General features: G+C 40.0%; 1 protein-coding gene across 3 annotated transcripts in view; it reads left to right on the plus strand.

Annotated features, from left to right (window-relative positions):
- Window positions 1-5,183: 5,183 nt before the first annotated feature.
- Window positions 5,184-20,298, plus strand: part of LOC149781600 (cyclic AMP-dependent transcription factor ATF-3-like) — a 148,001-nt gene continuing 132,886 nt past the window's right edge. For all 3 annotated transcript variants that reach the window (XM_089935653.1, XM_089935650.1, XM_089935651.1), the window contains exon 1: window positions 5,184-5,348. The gene's annotated coding sequence lies outside the window, so the exon portion shown is untranslated. The remainder of the gene's footprint in view (window positions 5,349-20,298) is intronic.

A 20,298-nucleotide genomic window follows, 5' to 3' on the forward strand; every position in this document is an offset into this window, starting at 1 on the left:
GTACAGATGTACAAGATCTAATCGCTAGCGTTAATGATAAGTTCAGCAGTGAATTTGCACAAGGCCGAGAACAACTTCATGAAGACTCAGTTAAGTTTTAGTGTGCTACTCCACTCACACAAATATCTGGCTTTTCAGAGATGAACACATGGCTATTTTCGGAATAAAAAAATATCACATTTTCCTCAAGGGATAGTCCAACGACGCAATTTGTCGTTAGGGTGCTACCATCGTTGTTAAAATGATCTTGTCAACATTATCATTTGAACATCTGTGTAAATCCCTTCTCGGACCATACATTATCTTGTGTTGTCGTTGATGTGATGAGGATCTTCTTCAATGATGTACTTTCTCGCGAACGTAACAGACTAGCACCTAATAACCAATAATAGGGGACAGTATACGTGGCACATAAATACCCCCCATGGCCTTACCACACAAAAACAAGTGTTAGTGGCGTTTCAAGAAAAATTGGAGATAATGTGCAAACAGCAGTAAGATGTAAATCGACCACATAGAAGTGTCTGAAGTTGCTGTGTGGTTATGCAGTCATCAGGAATCCATTGAATAAATTTTACTTAACTTCGAAGACAAAACCACAATCTATGGTCATATATGCTTCGGCATCAAAACATAGAAATGTGTATGCAGATTTCTCAGGATTGGAACAAATGAAGTTCTTCAGACAGTTCGTTGTCAATATATATATATATATATATATATATATATATATATATATATATATATATATATATATATATATATATATTTCCATGTATGTGCGGCTTCAGCCTGTCGTAACATAGTTTTGGTACAATATTTTCTGTCAATAATGTTACTGGAGGGTACATGTGGTCAAATAAGTGTTCTAAACACCCATGTGGAAATTTCGTAGATTTGGAACATAATTTTTAAACCTGTTACACTTTCAAAATATAACGTCCCATCATAAAGCTGATATTGGCATTGGCCCAAAGAACCTGCAAAAATAACGAGCGCAATACAAAAACGATTGCCATTTAACATTTTTGATTAGTTAACTTGGGGTACAGGACGACAACCACCGTATTATTCAATCCTATCGTTACATGCCGTTCCCGCTGAATGGCGATATATGTGGAGATAAAACCGCTGGAGGATTGCGAGCAACAAAGCGTTCACCAACCCAACACAAGCGTATTAAGTTTACATTATACACAGACAATACACTTAATAGTAGACGGAGGAATGTTGATATACCACCCGACAACGTGACTCTAATTAGATCTGACCAGGTTTGTTACCAAGGAGGATTTGACTGAGTTTAGCAGCCGAGTTGCTGTGATTATTGAAAATCAAACTTGAAAACTTTGAATATCGAATATGTACATTCAAGATGTTGCTTTGAAACTGCATGGCTATGTCGCAGAAATCTAGCTAAAATCAATGAAATCGGATGAAAAGAGACTGGTGTGTCGATTGCGTTTATCAAGAGTTACAGTGATAAAGCCGAGGTTACGGCTAAATAGTACATAATTGTGAATATTACAGAATAGCCTTCCTCACCACGTATGATAACAACATTTGGCATTTTTAGAGGAATAATAATCTTTGATGAATTCTTATTACTTAGCAGTGGGCTGAGATAAGGTGACAGAACAAGTCAATTTACATTCACAAATTCCCCCTACCACCGCGTATAGTAACAAAGTTTGGCATATTTCGTTGAATGGTAACCACTCGTGTATCCTTATTAATTAGCAATGGACTTGGAAAAATGATAGAACGAGTGGTCAGCTTACATTTTTTTCTGCGTGACTTTAATCTACATAATTCTCACATCTTGAAGGTGCTCCAGTCTTTATCGTATTTACTCATTGTCTAAGTACTTTATATCAGGTATTGTGCGTTCAGAATATTGTTAAATAGTGACCAGCATGTTAGATAATTATATGCATGTGATCAGTAGCGATAATGTTAAAGGATCTTTTACACATGCGGCAGTAGTAAAATCAATTGCTGGAGTTGAGATCCTTTTGTAAGGACTAACCATCTATCTGGACGCTACGTAACCATCTGTGTTTAAATTAGATTCATGAATATATGCAGGTAATGTAGTTTGCAGACGGAGTGTTGCCCTAGCTGACTAGTGATGCAAATATCGATGGTTATTTTGTTCCACTTGTTGAAAGTCTGCATCAAGGTGACTTTAACAAACCTTCATATACACTGAATTATAATCTCGTTAAGGGTCAAATAGAAATCAATAATTGGGATCACCCTGATGTACCAATACCAATTCGAGGCCTGGTTGGCGATGTAATATTAATGCTTGCTAACACTAAGTCATAATGGCACAGCCAGCGATGAAAACACTAAGGGGTTGTTGTTTTCATGATGAGTTCACCGACAAATCCACCGTGGTTACACTCCCTGTTTATTATTTTAAGCCAACACTACCGCAACCGAGAAGAGATAAATCTCGACTGTAACTTGTAATTTATATAATTGGCTGGTGCTCTCTTCAATAATAGGGGGCGTTTGCATTGGTACCGGAAAATATGAACGATTTAATAAAAAAAGAGAGATACAAAATACACTACAAGGAACAAAATAATTGAAACTCTACTGTATTGCAAAATAAATACACAACGTAGATTCATTAATAAGCAATAAGAATATAAATGTGCACATTGTATTGCCCAGAGCAACTTGAACTTAGTCACGTGCTCGTCATCAACCTTGGTGTATCGGCTCTGAGGCCCTTACATTTTTTTACCATAACCTTCACTTGCATTTTGTCTTAGAATTTAGGACTTTTGCTTATAAAACGGTATGTCTCTGATAGATATGAAATAGCCCGTTCCCTCAGCATGCTCTACTAAGCTATTTTGATATACCCCAGAGAACACTGCCCATAGTCTGAATCATTCCATTAACAAAAGGTTACGAACGTTTCTCCTACATAACTATTTAAATGAAGAGAGTGATATTTTCAATACAGCGTCTCTCACGTCTGTTGTGGACATTGCGAATATCGCTTTCATTCATTTTCTTGTCGAAAGTTGTTGTTACTCAGTGAACTCGTCCACATTGTTCATGCATCATATCTGCTTTCCAATAGAAGAAACATCTGCTTCAATTCATCAATAAACAAATCTATTAAACTAAAGCCTAAATGTTACCACATGAGTGTACATGGTTTGTTTACCAAATAGTTCCTAATACACTATACTATTTTTAGGCACACGTGTCATGCATGTGCGTGTAATATCAAGGTGTTCAGTTTCGTAAAATGCTGCACGATTATAACAATGTAATGTTAACGGAGAATAAAGAGTATATAATAATGAATACATTTTCAATTCTATTTAGTTTCCATATTATTCTATTATTTTTTTAGCGTTATAACTCACCGCCTTTGCTTAATGTTACAATCTTTTAATTCACAGCTAATCATTTTTTGCTTTATGCTATATTTGTAATGAAGATAACGATCTTGCCTTGAATTTATAATCGACAAGTGTATTTGTAAGCAGTTCAGTGGCCATTATTTAACAAGAGAGTCTTGTAAACTTTAAAATTGATCACCATATAAACCAGTTGCGCAACACGTGTACCCAGCCGGGTACAAAATTGTCGCACTTAAGAAAGGCATCGGGTTCATAATTTGACCATCATTTCTACGAAAGCCAAATACACGTGTTAGATTGAAACACGTTTTAAAAAAAGGCCAAAAATCATGAGTCATTATGTAAGGCGTAACGATTTAAAGTTCACGGTCTTATTTGGGAGAGGCGAAAATTTTTAAAAATTGCGTAACGATATGTACCTCATAAAACTTCTTCTGTATATGGGACCACTCGTATTAAAGTGATAAAGGATAAACTTTGTCAGTGCCTGAAGGAGTGAACCAATTTTACATCTTAGTTCGATATGCTGACAATTATGTTCACGCTACAAATAATAATAATAATAATAATAATAGCAATAATAATAACGACAATAGCCATTATTATTATTACTATTATTGTTATTATTATTATTATTATTATTATTTGCAGTATCATTATCCATACATAAAGAGACGATATTTGCATTATAATCCACGTGTTTTATCCACCACAGAGACATGTGCCCCAAAGAGATAGTCGTTTGCGATACAAATATGTCCATTGAGAAATTTGGATCATAATCTGTGGTGCACAATTAGACTGCCAGGGATGTGAATAATCTCCATGTTAAGATCACTGGCTACAATTGTGTGTCAGGAAGCATGTCTAACGAGTGTCATGCTTGTGTATAGACACGTGGCATAGCAGTAAGGTCATAAATACTAATTCGCAGACATAATAGACTAACAAATCAGAAGTAGTTTTCATGGTATGTAAAACGACCCGCCACCTCCCTAGCTCTACTCTAGGGAGGGTAGATCTAAGTTTATTCACGTCTGTGAACATTTATAGAACCCCATCCCCAACTATATCCCAAAGTTTACAATGTGTATAAGTCAAAAATGTCGAATGAAGTGGTCGGCATTACTCGCATACACACATTCATCCTGATATGTTTCATCGCCTTGTACAAAAATAAAACGTGACCATTTAGCGAATAGCGAAGTCACGAGTTAAAATACATCTTATTGCGGTACAATACTATGCAAACTATCTAGATTTTAAAGGATTATAATTTCTTTCTCTTAAATGTCAAATGAGCTTCAGAATCGAAGAGTGGATGATTCAGCTCACTCTTCAATACAATACCCCACCCCTTTTTCATAAATTCACCTCATTTTCATGGGTTGTCGCAGTACATTACATTTATGACATTTTGTTAATTACTTTATCATGTTTGACCATAAAGTAAGTTCGAACATTTAAGAATATATTGTCTCTTGTGGACATGTAGGAATTAAAAAAAATATGAACATTATTTCGCCAATAATTTTCTTCATTTCACAGGTAAGTATATAATCAAAAGTAAACTACATTAAAACTGTTCGGATTAGAAGTCAAATATATATTCCAGCATACCAATATATAACCCCTACTATTAATCGCGCCATTAAATAAATAAATCAAAATTAGCTACACGTAATTGTGAATACATGTCACTATTTTTAACTGCTAAATCCCACAATATAGAACAAGTTCCTTCCTGAAAAGACCTGTCCTCTTTTTCCAATAAACAGTTAGGTGTATGTACAGTGTGTAATGGGCACAAACTTATGACTTAAGTTTTGATTGCATTCCATATATGTTCGTGGGAAACAAACAGTGGCATGACATTAATCTGACAAGACACACTTCAAATGCAATGAGTTATACAGATATCCATATCTTTTCACAGAATGTATCTCAGGACTCGAGGTAAGTAAATGTAAATACTACTACTACTACTACTACTGCTGCTACTACCACTACTACTACTACTACTACCAATCGTTGGATGGAAATGTTCAGTTGCTATACATAATTGCGTGGGTAGTGGCGTTTTGACAATATGTATGCATTTTTTTCAACCTAGCTTCTTGGGTCACAGATAGGCATCGTACTTTTTAGAATTAACATTTTCTTTACCATAATAGTAATAGCAGCAGAGGGCGCGAACAGACCGAAACTATTTTCACAATAAACCCCTCCAGGAAACTATTCCTCGATAGAAGGCTTATTTCGACGAAATAACCCTTCTATTCAGAATACAGGACAAAAAAAAATGTCCTTGAAAATGCTTTGTATTTCCGCTGATATAACGCGAGTTACTTCAATAAATCCGACTCCGCCGACATAATTTCCACGGTGAGGTATCATTGAAAATCAGGTGTAGTTTGCGCCCCCTCTGCTGCTCTACGAAATGAGTTTCCGAGCGCGTTAACGCGCCAAGAAAACATTTTTATGTTAACCATACAGTGTATCAAGTCCGATACGGTATCTTGTTCTGGGATCGTGTAAATTTATTGTCACAAATCCATGCTGGTTTCTTTGAGCGCGACTAAAGAAATTCTTAAACTTATTAATATCCATATCGCCGCTACACCATGTCTGATGAATATTTCTCAGCGTGTGAACATCAACTCCATTAAACACAGCAAGAAGATTACAGTTATCCCTGATTACTTTTGGAATTTGTGTGTAACGCTGAGTAACATAAATCACATCGGTGTTTTTATGACGACCTCGTGAAAATATTCTTGCAGGATTTTTTTGCTTGTCCAGCATCACATCATCGTACACTACTAGGTTATTTATTCCCCCGTCGAGGTCTTCCACGGACGGAGCTTCTTCAATATCAGTTATAAATTCAACAACATCCTCGCCGTCTTCACTCAGCGCTTTTGCACTCTCATTAAAATCTTTTATAACATCATAACAACGTTGATCATCCACAGACGGAGCTATCAAGTATAGTTTGTCCCATTTCATCCACTTCATTATCATGTTCAGCAACAGCTGTGTTTTACCTGATCCTGACGGTCCTATGATGATCATCCTAATAGAGTTTGGTAGCACTGAATTATGCTTGACTGGTTCTTTCCTTCGCGTCGCAGAAAAATCAGTGATCTCCATTTGTATATAAGGAATAATAATTATGGATCTATATTGTGTGAAGTGTAAGGCACAAACCCCTACGAATGATCTAACAACGGTTACAACAAAAAATAACAGACTAGCAACTTCAGGTACGTGTACGCGATGTGGCACAAAAAAATTTAGATTTCAAAAAAAAAGCCTGACAAAGTCAGCGGAGGTGACATTGCAGCCGCCCTCGGACGACTTCCAGGTACCCCTTGGGCTAAATATCCCGGAGAAAAACATCTCCCAGGATACAATTACTGCGGTCCGGGAACACGACTAGATATCAGGCTTGACAGCAACGATCAGCCCAAACCCGGCGAGTATCCGATAAACGCTATCGACGCAGCGTGTCACATACATGATATTGCTTATCGAAGTAAAGATCTACAAGACAGGCATATCGCGGATGTGAAATTAATTCATGCACTAAGCGCCATAAAAAATAAATCATTTAGGGAGTCACTCGCTAATTGGTTAGTAAGATCAGCGATGAAATCTAAATTAGCATTAGGCGCTGGATAATTAATAACGATGCAGACAAGTCCAAGGACTTCCAACGCTAGTGTTTCCATGCAAGCGATTTATTATTCCCCAATCGGATACTGGAGAGGTAACTCAGCAATTAATAAACTCGCCAACGCGGCATCAGTAACACGCGAGGTTGCCAAAAAATGGCTGTCAAAACAAGCAATATGGCAAATCTACTTACCACCACCTCGACAAATCAACTTTGCACATTTTGATGTTAGTACCCCCAATGAAGTTCATCAGGCTGACATACTATTCCTGCCTCATGATACTGTCCGCAGAAAAATATACAAATACGCGCTAACAGTAGTTGATGTTGCTAGTAGATACAAAGAAGCAGAACCGTTAGCGACTAAAACAGCGTCCGAAGTCGCCTCTGCGTTTTCGCGAATTTATCAGCGAGGACCTCTAAACTGGCCACGATTATTACAAGTTGATCCTGGTAAAGAATTTCAGGGCGCGGTGTCATCACTGACAAAGCAGCATAACGTTACCATACGACGAGGACATACTGAAATTCATCGGGATCAGGCAATTGTTGAGCGATTTAATAGAACACTCGCTGAGAGATTATTCGGATACCAGTACGCGAGGGAATTCATTTACGATACGAGATCTCGTGAATGGGTTGCAAGACTGCCAAACGTGATAGCCGCACTGAATAATGAAATTACCAGAACAACAAACATGAGACCTGTAAATGCAATCACAAAAAAATATATACCCCGCGTCAGTGAACGTGTTTCAACGCAGCCAACGACGCTAGCGTCCCCGTTGCTGGGTAATGTCACCGTTAGGTATTTATACGAACCCGGCGAACTCGAAGGAGGAAAAAAAAGGGCAACTGATCCTATATGGAGCGTTACAACACATAAGATATCTAGCATAACCAGATCAACTGGGAGAAACGCAATCTACAGATTAGATTCAACTGCTCCTCAGCGTGGGTTCACACGCGAGCAACTTCAGGTGATCCCCGCGGATACACAATTACCACCTCGATCACTTAAATAACTGCAGCAGCACCTCTGCGTCGATTACACTCAAGACAGGTCAACATCACATTTTCACGCGTATGACCGCGATTACTATCTATTCTATCTACGGTAAATTGCCTTGGATTATTTTTCGAATACTGCCACAGCAATAAACAATTACAACTCGCGCAGTGATTATTCTGCTGTTGTTGTAATTGTATAATAAATGTTTCGTCGAGATCAAACTCGTTGCCATTTTTTTTGTCGCTCTGTTTGTAACCGGCTAATTTCTTTCTTATTGTATCATCAGCGATTGATCTGTTGATGCTGTCGTTGATAACATCATCTAATACAATTCTTCGTAACTGACCTATCCTTCTTACTCTTGACACGGCTAAATAAACTAAATTTGACCACTCGATGCGATCATCAACAATCCAAACTGTTGTATCTGAAATAGTTAGTCCCTGCGAACTGTGGATGGTCATAGCGTATCCTAGCGTCCACGGGGATTTGCTCATTTTCAGTGCCTGTTCAACAGCATCAATATCAACTGTGACAATATCATTTAATACTAAATTCTGTTTTTCCGATCTCCCAGGTATATCAACGTCGGTATTCTGCAATCGCGTATCAGCTGGTCTATAACACAACGGCACTGGCAACATGGGAAATTTCTTCTGATGTAACTGAAATAACCGCTGCTGAAGTGTGTCCCTGACTATCTTTCTACTTGCCACAATTAAATCACCTGGTTTCCACGTTTCCCAAAAGTCGCTCAGCGAAGTCTCTGGAATTATTTCACGCATTATCTCACATTGGACTTTATTGGTTTGTAGCCTGATCAACGCCTTAAACTCTTTCAGCGTTTCATCGAGTGATCTAACATCATTAGTTATTTCCTCATAATAATCTACAAAAGTTTTCAACCACGTGTGTGGAGATTCACCTGTAAATGGTGGTGGTTGACCATGATCGCCGCACATCACCACTGCGGTATTTTTCTTTAGCAACCAATCCAGAAACTGTTTTAATGTATCCAACGGCACAGTGTCTATCTCATCCCAGATTATTATTCCAGGGATATATTTCGTACCCATTCGTTCAGGTGTCCACGTGCCGCCGCTGTATTTGAAAAAACTGTGATACGTGCACGCGTTAACTTTCCGTTGTCTCATCTCCCTGGCAAGTCTGTGTGTGGGAGTCAGCACAATCATGTCAGAACCGCGAAATAATTCAATCGCCCGAGTTGTCTTACCGGAACCACCAGCCCCGTTGAGATAAACTGTTCTATGTCTCACAACAGGATCGTGCACCGGCGGCAGCGAAGTTGTCGTAGAAATTGAAAATTTCCCAGATATTTCTGCGCCGCGATATTCATCCTCGATTTCAACATCAGCCGATTCACAATATCCATGCAACATTTCATTTTTTATTCTCCATGAACCCCACGATGGATCATTCGGTATAACCTTATTCAACGCCGCTAAGTGTTTTTTATCGATATAGAATGAATCCGTTGCAACTCTCACTGCGTCAACGGGAAACCTATTAATCATCGACAATAGGTTTATTGATACATAAGCTAGCATCGAAGATCTCAAATGTGTGTACTGAGATGATTCTCCGTCGATATAACTAAAAACAGTTCCTAATTTTTCCCCGTTTGACAGAAACACATCTTCGCGGGTACAAAACGTATTATTCGTGGCGGCATCAGCGACAATAAGATCCAATTCGGCCTCGTCCATGATTAATCGACTATGATGTAGTTTATGATCATACGCTCCACCTTGAGTAAATTTTCCTATTATTCTTCGTCCTAGATCTTTTGCGGCGCTTTCATCAGTTTGGGAAATTTTAGGAGTTCTTTCGATGATAGTGTCGATAAAAGATTCTGGATACTCCTGGAAATTATTAGTTTCTTCGATGACTTGCGGAGTTGGCAACCAAACTTCGGTTTGACGACAATAACATATAATCGCTTCACTGACCGTCAGCGACAGCAGTATTCGACTGTCAAGCATGTATCGCAATAACACTATTGGTGCCCATCGCTTCTCAACGAAATGTTTACCAAACCAAGCATAACACACAGGATGTAAACCCGTAGCGAGTTTAAACGACGACACACAAGCAACCCCGGTCAGGTCAAAATCAGGCAATGGTCCGTTTATGGCAACTCTTGTCATCGAGCTTGTAATATGACCAAACCGTTTAAAATACTCACTACATTCCCCCCGCCCAAGAAAACTTCCTGGATAACACGCCGTCATATCCACGGATATCATATCGCGGTGATCATACTGGGTATTCCACAAACCACCGTGCCCGTATTCGATACAGCTCTGTTGAATATCCTCGAGAAAGCTCTTCGGGGTTGGTCTCCATGAATTTCGTTCTCGGGCTATATGCGTGACAACACCCGGGACAGTAAAACACTGCGTCAGTAACGTATCAGTGTTCGTCGCATGATATTTTTCTGCGAGTTTTTTCATTTCGTGATGTAATGCCGCCGTTCTGTATACCTCCCCGTTGGGTTTCACAAACTGATCAAACTCTCCCTCGAGGTCACTTCGGAATAACCACACCGACACTGGATCGGTTTTACTTATCTGATAAATAAAATCAAACATGGAAACTCTTCGAGTTTCAATGCTGGCATTTCCGCTCGTGGAACCACTAGCATTTTCCAATTCCGGATAATACTTTACAACACGGTCTCGAGGAAATATCCTAACCGAGTCAGTCCAGGCGTGACTGTTATGATCGATAATAGTTATTGGTGCTCCACGGGAATCATATTTACTCTTGTACAATACCTCACCGGTCAACGATGAAACCGTTATAGGAAATTTTAGTAATCGTTCGAGCTCGGCAACATCATTTATTGACGCTCCTTCATCCACTACTTTTGCCGCCCACGCTGCTATTTTAGTCTGTCTTAGCGGTGTTAGGCCGTTTCCTCGCGCGGCATTTTTAAAATGTTCCATTACTCGCTCGGCTACACAATTCAACCCTGGGGATTTTATCAATGACTCTGACATCTTCATCGGGGCGAGTTTATCAACGCGTGGTTTCTTCATCGGATAAATTCCATAAATGACTGCGGTCACAGGATACGCTCTGGCATAATACGGTGTATCAATCCCAACAAGTACTCCCGGGTTTGAGTCTTTGGTTACGACGACGGTTTTTCCCCGTCGGGCATCAAGAATAGGGTCTAGTTTGTCTCTGATAATCCATGTTGTTTCACCTGTTTCCGTGTCGTCGACGCCAACGATAAATTTTATCTGAATGAAATATTTTTTATCATCGAGATACCCAATTATGTTCGACGCGATTGTATCGTTGATGGTACCATCAATGATGGCATTTTCAGAAATGATTTTATACGAAGACCACACATGTGCGGCACCATCACGACGAAACTCTTCTTTGGCGTTCTTGATAACACCAATTACGAGTGTGAGTTCTCGTCGTCGTCGATCAAAAGTTAACCGGTCAAGATCGAATCGACCTCGGGGAAATTGGAGATTTCCAGGTTTTATTCTGGATAGTCTTTCAAAACTCATTATTATAATTAAGACAAGTATTTAAATAGACAAATATATTATATGCACCAATGCAAGTGGATTAAACTAAATTCATCAGCGCCGTGTAGCAAACCATGCAGACACGAATACTGTGGACAACATGCTCAACAGGTCCGCGGTGGGAGTCTAGGACCGATACCGTGTATCAGATGCGGCATTGGAGTACGAGGAAAAACGCAATTATGTTCAGCGTGTGGGGGAAAACGCTATCGAGAACTAAAACGTTATTACGATAAAAAAAATCCAGCCTCGAACACGTTCTCGGAGCGTGATTACATAAATAAGTTTTCAGACAAATTATGAATTAGACAAATGATTTGCTTATAGTATAATGAATCAAGAATTCGTCCCCGAACAAGAATTTGTTCCCGAACAAGAATTTGTTGCACATCCAACTATTCCAAATTATGAGGCAAACCGAGATGGCATAGTACGACACTGCACGCGAAGACGACCAGTTGGTACAGTTGATAATGCTGGTTATTTAAGATTTACTGTTACCAAAGGGAGGTATTTATGTCATCGTTTCGTCTATGAGGTTTTTAACGGAGTGATCCCTAAGGGTTTTGTCATTGATCACATTAACGGTAACATACTTGATAACTCTATAAACAATCTTCGCGTGGTCACTCAGAGCAAGAACTGCCTACTGGGTAACACAGGGCGTTGTAAAACAGTTGCAAGAAGAGCTATCAAATCCATAAACGCAACCGGTGAAGAAATTGTATTCCAGTCAATAAACGCCGCCAGTAGGTATTTCGATATTTGTCCACCTGCTGTACAGTATGTCGCAGATGGGATCCGCAAAACAGCATTTTCAAAGAAGCTCAAACAGAAGATTTCATTCTGCTATATAACTCTTATCGCTGACACAAACGACGATAACTCCTCCACGAGTGTGTAACGCTCTGCAGAGTTGTCGTCGTCAGAGGATTTGCTCCCTTGAGAAAGCCACCTTGATAAAATATTTTATCGAGTTCATAACATGTAATCATTTATTTACCGTAGAATATATATTTTTTTACAAACAATATCCTCGTTTTACTGAATATATCCGACTGTTTTGCTCTTCTGTGCTTGTTATATGACCGCGCTCAAGAAAACATACAATTAAAATATTTTAAACAAGTCCCGCCCACTACTAGAGCGAATTTGGAACTCGCAAGTAACAGTTGGGTTATATACGAAATCGCTCCCTAAGACCTTTGGGTCGATCGAAAGTCAGCACGCGCAAGCAAAACCATAAATTTAATCCGCCAATGGCGGGTGTCTTTTGTGCACCATCCAATGGTCGATTCAATGGATGGTTTTGCTCTGCTGCTGACCGTAGAAAATGACCCCCCTGCATGTTTGTGTCGTCTTAGGATAAGTTAGGATAAGTTAGGATAAGATTACATGTTCATTGTGCCTTTGCCTGCTATGACACTCGAATCAGAGGTAAAGGTTGTTTGTGTTGTCAAATAAATGTTTGCCGGGCTTGCTAGAAAACTCGATCCTAGAAGCCAGGATGTCTCGTTTTGTTTTTTGGCGATGCTAGTATTTTTCATGCATTTAAAAATATGAAAATATATAATAATATGAATCACGAAAATATAAATACCATACTTGTTGAAATTAAAGAATTACAACAGCGAGGTTTTAATATTTTACTAGACACTGAAACAATTATGTCAGATTTTGAATCCTTGAATGAGCTATCACGGCAGGGAAAGAACAATCTCTCTGCGAGATATAGGTTCATTAAGGGTTTGCAAGATCGCATTTACAGATCACTTGCCACGATAACTGAAAATCAGGTATCTGAATTTATTCCACTGTGCCGTGCAGTTGAGAAGATTCGTCTTGGATTGTCACAAGAGTATGAGACTCGAAAATTAATTAGCACCAGGGTGAGGCAGTTAAAAGGTTATATAAAGGACACGGAAATGCCTGAAAATACTAGTATTTGTGACTACGAGGCCGACAAGGAAGTATAAATACAGCCGCGTGTGACTCACAGCACAAAGTGAAAGTAGAACCTGAGCTAGCGTGGAAACTCAAAGCGGAAGCGAAAATGCAGAGCATTTCACAAGCACATTTCACGGGTAAAAAAAAAGTGTATTATTTTTTTTGCCCTAGCGATGCTAGCATCGCCAGAAACTCAAGCGGAAGTCTAAAGCCAGAAATGCAAAGCATTTCCATTTCAGATTTTCAGGATTTGCTTAAGCGTTTCAACATCAATACAACAATGAGAATAGTTCATAATCTGTTCTCGTTGACACCAAACTGTGATTGTATTATTTTGCTGTAGCTCTGTTAATTGTGACGACGTTAACAAGAAGTCTTCGTCGCCGTACACGTCAACGATTATTTTAACGGGGAAATACTGTTCTGGGGGCTGACTCTTTGAGTTTCCAAATGCGGTTTTTATTGCCGTGTGAAGAATTTGCTTATCATGAATATGAACTCGTGCGTGAATGTATTCACACATTATACACAACCGTTTTTTTTAAATGCGCGCCTGCGTGCTAAGCACTCGCATGAGAAGTCCTTTGGACTTCCAGAGAAACTCTTCCAGAAATGCTTTGCATTTCCAACGATGCCGGTTTTGATGGGGTATTTGCACGCGATGACGAAAGTGGACCACTGCAGAAAAAAAACTATTATTATGGATCCGTTGACTTGTCCTTGTCCTCGAAGAGTTTCAGGACTTCACCAGTAAGTTCACGGAGACAGTCTCGCCACGCAGGTCCAACAACCCCCCCCGTTGGTCGGTGAGTTTAAAATTTATCGTTGACAACCACGGATTATTACACCGCAGATAGACCACATTGATTGGTTCTTGCACAATCAGAAAACCAGGGGGGTCTTTTGGTGTGAACGTATACAGGATAAACCCCTGCGTCGCCGTAGTATTATCTGATGCGCTGTAGCTACCGTCGATGACGTCACATACAAGATTGACCGCAATAACATCTGTGATATTTACGATCCCGGGAGATATGTGTCTGCCATCGGATGCTGTACTGTTGTCGTATTTTAAAATAACAGGTTGTGGTTTTGTTCGCGCGTACGCGGCGGAAATATCTCTGTAGGATTCATCGATGAGAACTTGGACTGATTTTCGTAGCGCAGGTGCGTTATATCCAGGAAATTTAAAATCTGGAATATCCTTCACGGAAATACCAAATCGGGTTGCAAAAAACTCCAATTCTCTTTTGTTTCCGTGATCGCCCTCGAAATTCAGTTGATACTGGATTATTTTTTGATTTATAATTTCCATCGCGGATGCAAGTTTGTTTAGTTTTTCTATGATGGTGATAATTTTATCACGAGAATGCTTTTCACTCCGAGAACTGCTTGTAGTTCCACTTGTTATATCAAAGATATAACTTTGAAAATACACTCGCAACAGTTCTAGCTGTTGTTTATGTGCTTGTTTGATCGGATTAAAAAACTGAGCTTCAATATCATCTTCTATAATGTAATAATGGGATCTCCCGGTTTTGAAATCTATCTTTATATCAAAGGGGCGAGGGGGGGTTGCAAGCCAGGCCTCGCCGGATTGTAATTTATCTGTAAATAATAAATGATCCCCGACGAGGTCGTGTAGTGCTTCTTTGTTGGTCTCAAAATCCGACTTTGATGGTGGTGGTGGACGCGTTTTAACCTCGACGGGAGGGTCTTGTGGCCATCCTAATACGGTTCTGATTGAGCTGTTATAAATATCCACAGCGTATCCCGGTGTTGAGATTTCAATGACCGTAGACAGTGTTGGTTCGTGTGCGGATATAGATATTTTGGATTCCCTGCCGGTGGTTCGTTTTATTTGGCGTTGTATCTCATTGTTGATTTCTTCGATTTGATAACTCCCAGTGGGTAGCGTAATTGTATCCCATTCAAATTCACGTTGTGGGTCTGTACTTGGTTTTCCGAACACGAACGAATTATTTGGCTGCAAACCGGAAAATGATGCCGCTCTGACATTAGGCCAGCTGTGATACACACTGAGCTTTGCTAATGCGATTTCATTCACGGCAATTGGAGTTGGAAAATTAATGCTGAATTCTGGTGTCGTCGAGGACACTGAGATCATCGTTGTTTTTACCGGTGTTGTGTTTGTGACTATTTGCTGAAGCAGTTCCTGTGGCGTTGCCGTTGACATTATTTATTTGTTTAGTTTTCAAATAGTCATTGTACACATCTGACATTAGTTTGAATTCAGAATCTGATATCAACGCAGCGTCGCTGGATTGCGCGTCTAACGATGATGATATCAGCGATGATAATTTCTGGTATGCGGTCGTGGCTGTATTTAATTTTGTCGTGTAATCGTGTAATTTTGTGTTAGCACACGAGGATATTTTTTTTGCTATGATGCCGAAAACTCCTGCTGTTGCTGTAGCAGCGGAAACAGAGATCGTGGCAGCGACTACTGCAGTCACTGGAGTGACCGCTGATAGTATTACTCCCGCGGATGCAACAACGGCGGATACTGAATAAACCATAACGTCTAACACTGTTATGCGTCTGCGGTATTTTTTTACTTTTTGACTGGTTACTTCGATGACAGTTTTTAACTCAGATTGCCACTCACGGACTTGATTGTATCTATACGCGGATGCTTCCATTATTACTTTACCCGGTGACCAATTAAGGTGTTTCGGCGAGAAATTCCAAACAATACAAGTAATTAACTGTGGCTAATCCTTCCGGATTTTCGGCCTCCAGCGTAAAAATTTCTTCGGTTCCTTTGTTTATCACCACAGACGCAACTCGGGAAAACTTGCTAGTTAAATAATGTCTGGCAGATATCTTAAATTCTACAGCAGAGAGTACTGTCAGTCTGTATATTCCAGTAACATCTGCAGTATATGGAATAGTCTTGTTTTGTTGTGACCATGTTTTCCTTTCTGATTTTATCGTACACACAAGGTTTTTTGGGGTTACTCCGGCAGGAATTTTAATTAAATTAAATTTTTCCATTATCTGCGGAATTCCATTTACTACGTTATCTAATGTTTCCTTAATTTCGGTGAGTTTCATACTGACGGCATTAGGTTTCCCGAAGAACTCATCTACGGTGTTAAGAACGTTTCTGCGAAGTCTTCCAAACTGGGTCACATAAACATCATACTCAGCTCGTAACGTGGATAATTTGGTATCTATGACGCTGTGGGCTGTGTCCACATACTGTTTGTTTGCGGCATCTTCGAGACCTTCCGGATTTTTTAGAACGGTTATTTTGTTTCCATTCATGCTGAGTTCGCCTGTCATCGTGTCACCGGCTTTTTTCACACATTTATCAACACCTTTATCAATACTGTCTTTGATGCTTGCGATTGATATGTTCGAGTCCTTGATCCGGCCGCCATCACTAAATGCAACGAAGTTATCCTTGGTAGCTCCAAGAACTTTGCGAATTATATCATTCCACTTAATGTTGCTCGTTCTTAGTTTTCCCTGCTTGTCCTGAAAAATAGCAACTTCATCTGGGTCAACTCCAGCTATATTCAAAAGATTATCGACTTCATCTCGGGTCGCATATTTTGAGAGATCAGCATCTGTGCTTGGTTTGACTTTTCTTGTGAAAGGTCTTCCGTAAATATCCACCATTATTCTTATTGCTGTTTTTCAAATGCGAGCATGAAAATGCTAAGCATTTCTCGATGCGGTATATTCATACACTACTCGATGCGGAGGAGTTGCTGGATTTCTTGAGATTGCATCAAGAACATTTAAAACCTCGTTTCCACAAATGGGCGGATCAATTAATGTTTGTGTTGGTAGCGTCGACTGCCACACTGGAACATTAGAAAATCTGCTGTTGAGAGTGCGAGGCACTCCGCGGACATACCTGAGAAACTCAGTTGGCGGTGCTAAACCGTACGAATCGAAATAGATAATTCCACGTGGATCGATCGCGTAAGCAACCCAGTGAGTTCCCGGACCATCTTTGTTGTCGAGATTGATAATGCCAGTTTCTGGATTATTCGGCCGCGTCGGTAATTGATCTCGCATAAATACTCCTCTGAAATGTTTTATACGCAATTTTTTAACAGCATCGAGTAAATCAAAATTGCTCAACGGCGTTAGAATTTTTTTGGATACCATGATGGTGGAGTTCCTGGTAGTCTTAGCCCTGATCCGCGAGTGGATCTCCCCTTTTTTTTCTTATACCCGTGTCCGGTTGCTTTCTTTAGTGCCATTCCAGCTGCAGTTCCAACTGCACCAAGTGCTGCGGCTTTTGCTACGGCTGGTGCTGCCGCGGCAATCAACGCCGGTATTGCTGCGAGAAGAGGAAATATTCCACCGGTTTTAGTCATGTCCTTGATAGCTGCAGCAGAGAAATCAAGTCGGACACCGGTTTTTGCTGTTAGTGCCTTATTAAAATGTTTAAGCTGAGTGGCCGTCAATGACAATTTGTTTGGACCACCAACAAGTTGATCTCGTTTTAGTGTTATTGATGTCCCGCATGTGCTTGCGTTCTTCGATTGCAATTTCTTCGTTTGACCGGAAGTCAAGGTGACATTAACATGACTGTATGACATTATATTTCAGAAACTAATCTAATTGTTACATATTTTCTACTGGAGCGTCAATAACTCTCATTCGTCCGCCAACACCTTCAAGCAGCATTGCTTTATCGGAGAGTATGACAGCAATCGCTCTGTAACCACCAGCAGGAGCACCTACACGAGCTCGGAAATGTAGGTCGACAACAGATTGTTTAACCAGATCAAGATGTTCCAGCGAAAAGTAATAAATCGGATATAAACTCATAAAGTCTCGCTGTGATATTTGCAGGCCAGTGTCTACATTAAGGTCGCGCCCCATAAATGACATCAGACGATGATACGCGCGTGCGACACGATGATGTGCGAAATCTATTAATATATCCTCAGATGGCTCCTGATGCCCATTTATTCTCAACGAAACTTCAGAAACTCCAAGTGTATCAAATACCATTGGATTTCTTTCCTGATTATCTATTCTAGCACGGAGTTGAAATGCAATGAAAATATGTCGTGGTGCTGATACTCCTTGTTGCGATGATATATGCCATGTAAACAACCCGCCGTGATCACTTTGAATAACGTCTGTGGTTGTTGTTTTCCAGGATAGCAGTGATTTACCACCCGTGTCCATAAAAGACAACAGTCGTTGTTCTTCGGTGATTGACGGAGACAACACTGGCATCCACAACCACAGTTTAGTTAGTATTACCTGACCAGCGGCAACAGCAGCATCTCGCCAGATAGCGTCATTATCATCAGGTTTTCGCACAAGTATAACTGTGTGTTTGGCACCGAATATAACCTTTTGAACATCTCTGCAGAATCCAAAAATGTGAGATAATGGAATCACACCTGAGAACTCTTCATCTCCACTTAACATCGATCTGCGTGTTGCAAAACCCAAATTAAAATTTTCGTTCATCGATGCAACTTCGGTACCACCAGCATTCATTGTTACATTCCTGTTCTCGGGGTGGTCGGTTATATCCTTTGCAAACATCATTGATGGTCCGGCTGATCTAGTGTAATCATCCGAGTATCTCGCCAACCCGAGAATTGTTGTGGCAACATCAACGTTATCATGAATTGTTTCAATTTCTTTTCCATCTATCATATAAATAGCGGATTTAAATAACGCCATGATGCCGTTGTTAACAAATCCAACTCGGTCGCCGATTCCGTAGGCGGTGTTATCATTCTTTAAAAACCTACCTTCAACTTCGATGAAGGCCTCAGCGGGCAAGAAGTATCTACTTGTATCCTGGACCTGTAGTTCAATTCTTCCCCGTTGGTTAGGATTACGTGCTTCATAAGAATAATATTGAAAATCACGTACAGAATCATCTTTAAGTATTGGTTTAGACATATCAAATGCATCATTGGATTTTCGCACAAACATTATTATTATTCGTGATGATCTAATTAAAATGTTATCGTCACCGGAAACCACTACCAGCTATCAAATTAGCAGTTACACTATCTTGCAACGCTTTGGAGGTAATTCCCGCTGTTGCGATCTCAGCTAATTTCTGATTTACGGCCTTATTTACTACGCTACTAACATTTGCCGGCATAACTTCAGTGGATGGTAGTTTTACTGGCGCGGGCCTCTTAATTGGGGTTTTTTTTTGTATCAGCTGTGCTAGTCGATCCTTAATTGATTGAAATGCTTTTCCGGCAAGACTACCAACAGTGCCAATGGCTTTATCCTTGACAACATCAGCGGCTTTCATCGCGAATTGTTTTACTAACGGTCCAGCTTTCGGAGCGATTCTTGTGACTAAATCCCTAACAACATCACCGACTCCATCTCCGTAAACAACCTCGTATACTGGTAATCGTGAGTTTACTACTCTGACACTTCTTGGTCTGCGAAAAGAATCGTGTAGTATCATTTTATTTAATTATTGTTTCTCTAACTTAGTCGCTGTAGTAACCGTCTGCGAGTTCATCAATAAGTCCCCGGTAAACGCCGATATCCATAATTCCGCTCTGAAATAGTCGCTGACAAATATTTGCGGCCTCATTTATGATTTCCGGAGAGTTGTTTCCGGCGCGTCTTCCTCCGATGAGAACTTCCAACCGTGATACGTCATTGATGATATTATCAGGACAAATGTGGTTGTTATATCCGCGACCGGTGTAT

The sequence above is a fragment of the Sinohyriopsis cumingii genome, chromosome 15 (assembly GCF_028554795.1).
Source record: "Sinohyriopsis cumingii isolate HCF-2022 chromosome 15, ASM2855479v2, whole genome shotgun sequence".
In the NCBI taxonomy this organism is placed as follows: Eukaryota; Metazoa; Mollusca; class Bivalvia; order Unionida; family Unionidae; genus Sinohyriopsis; species Sinohyriopsis cumingii.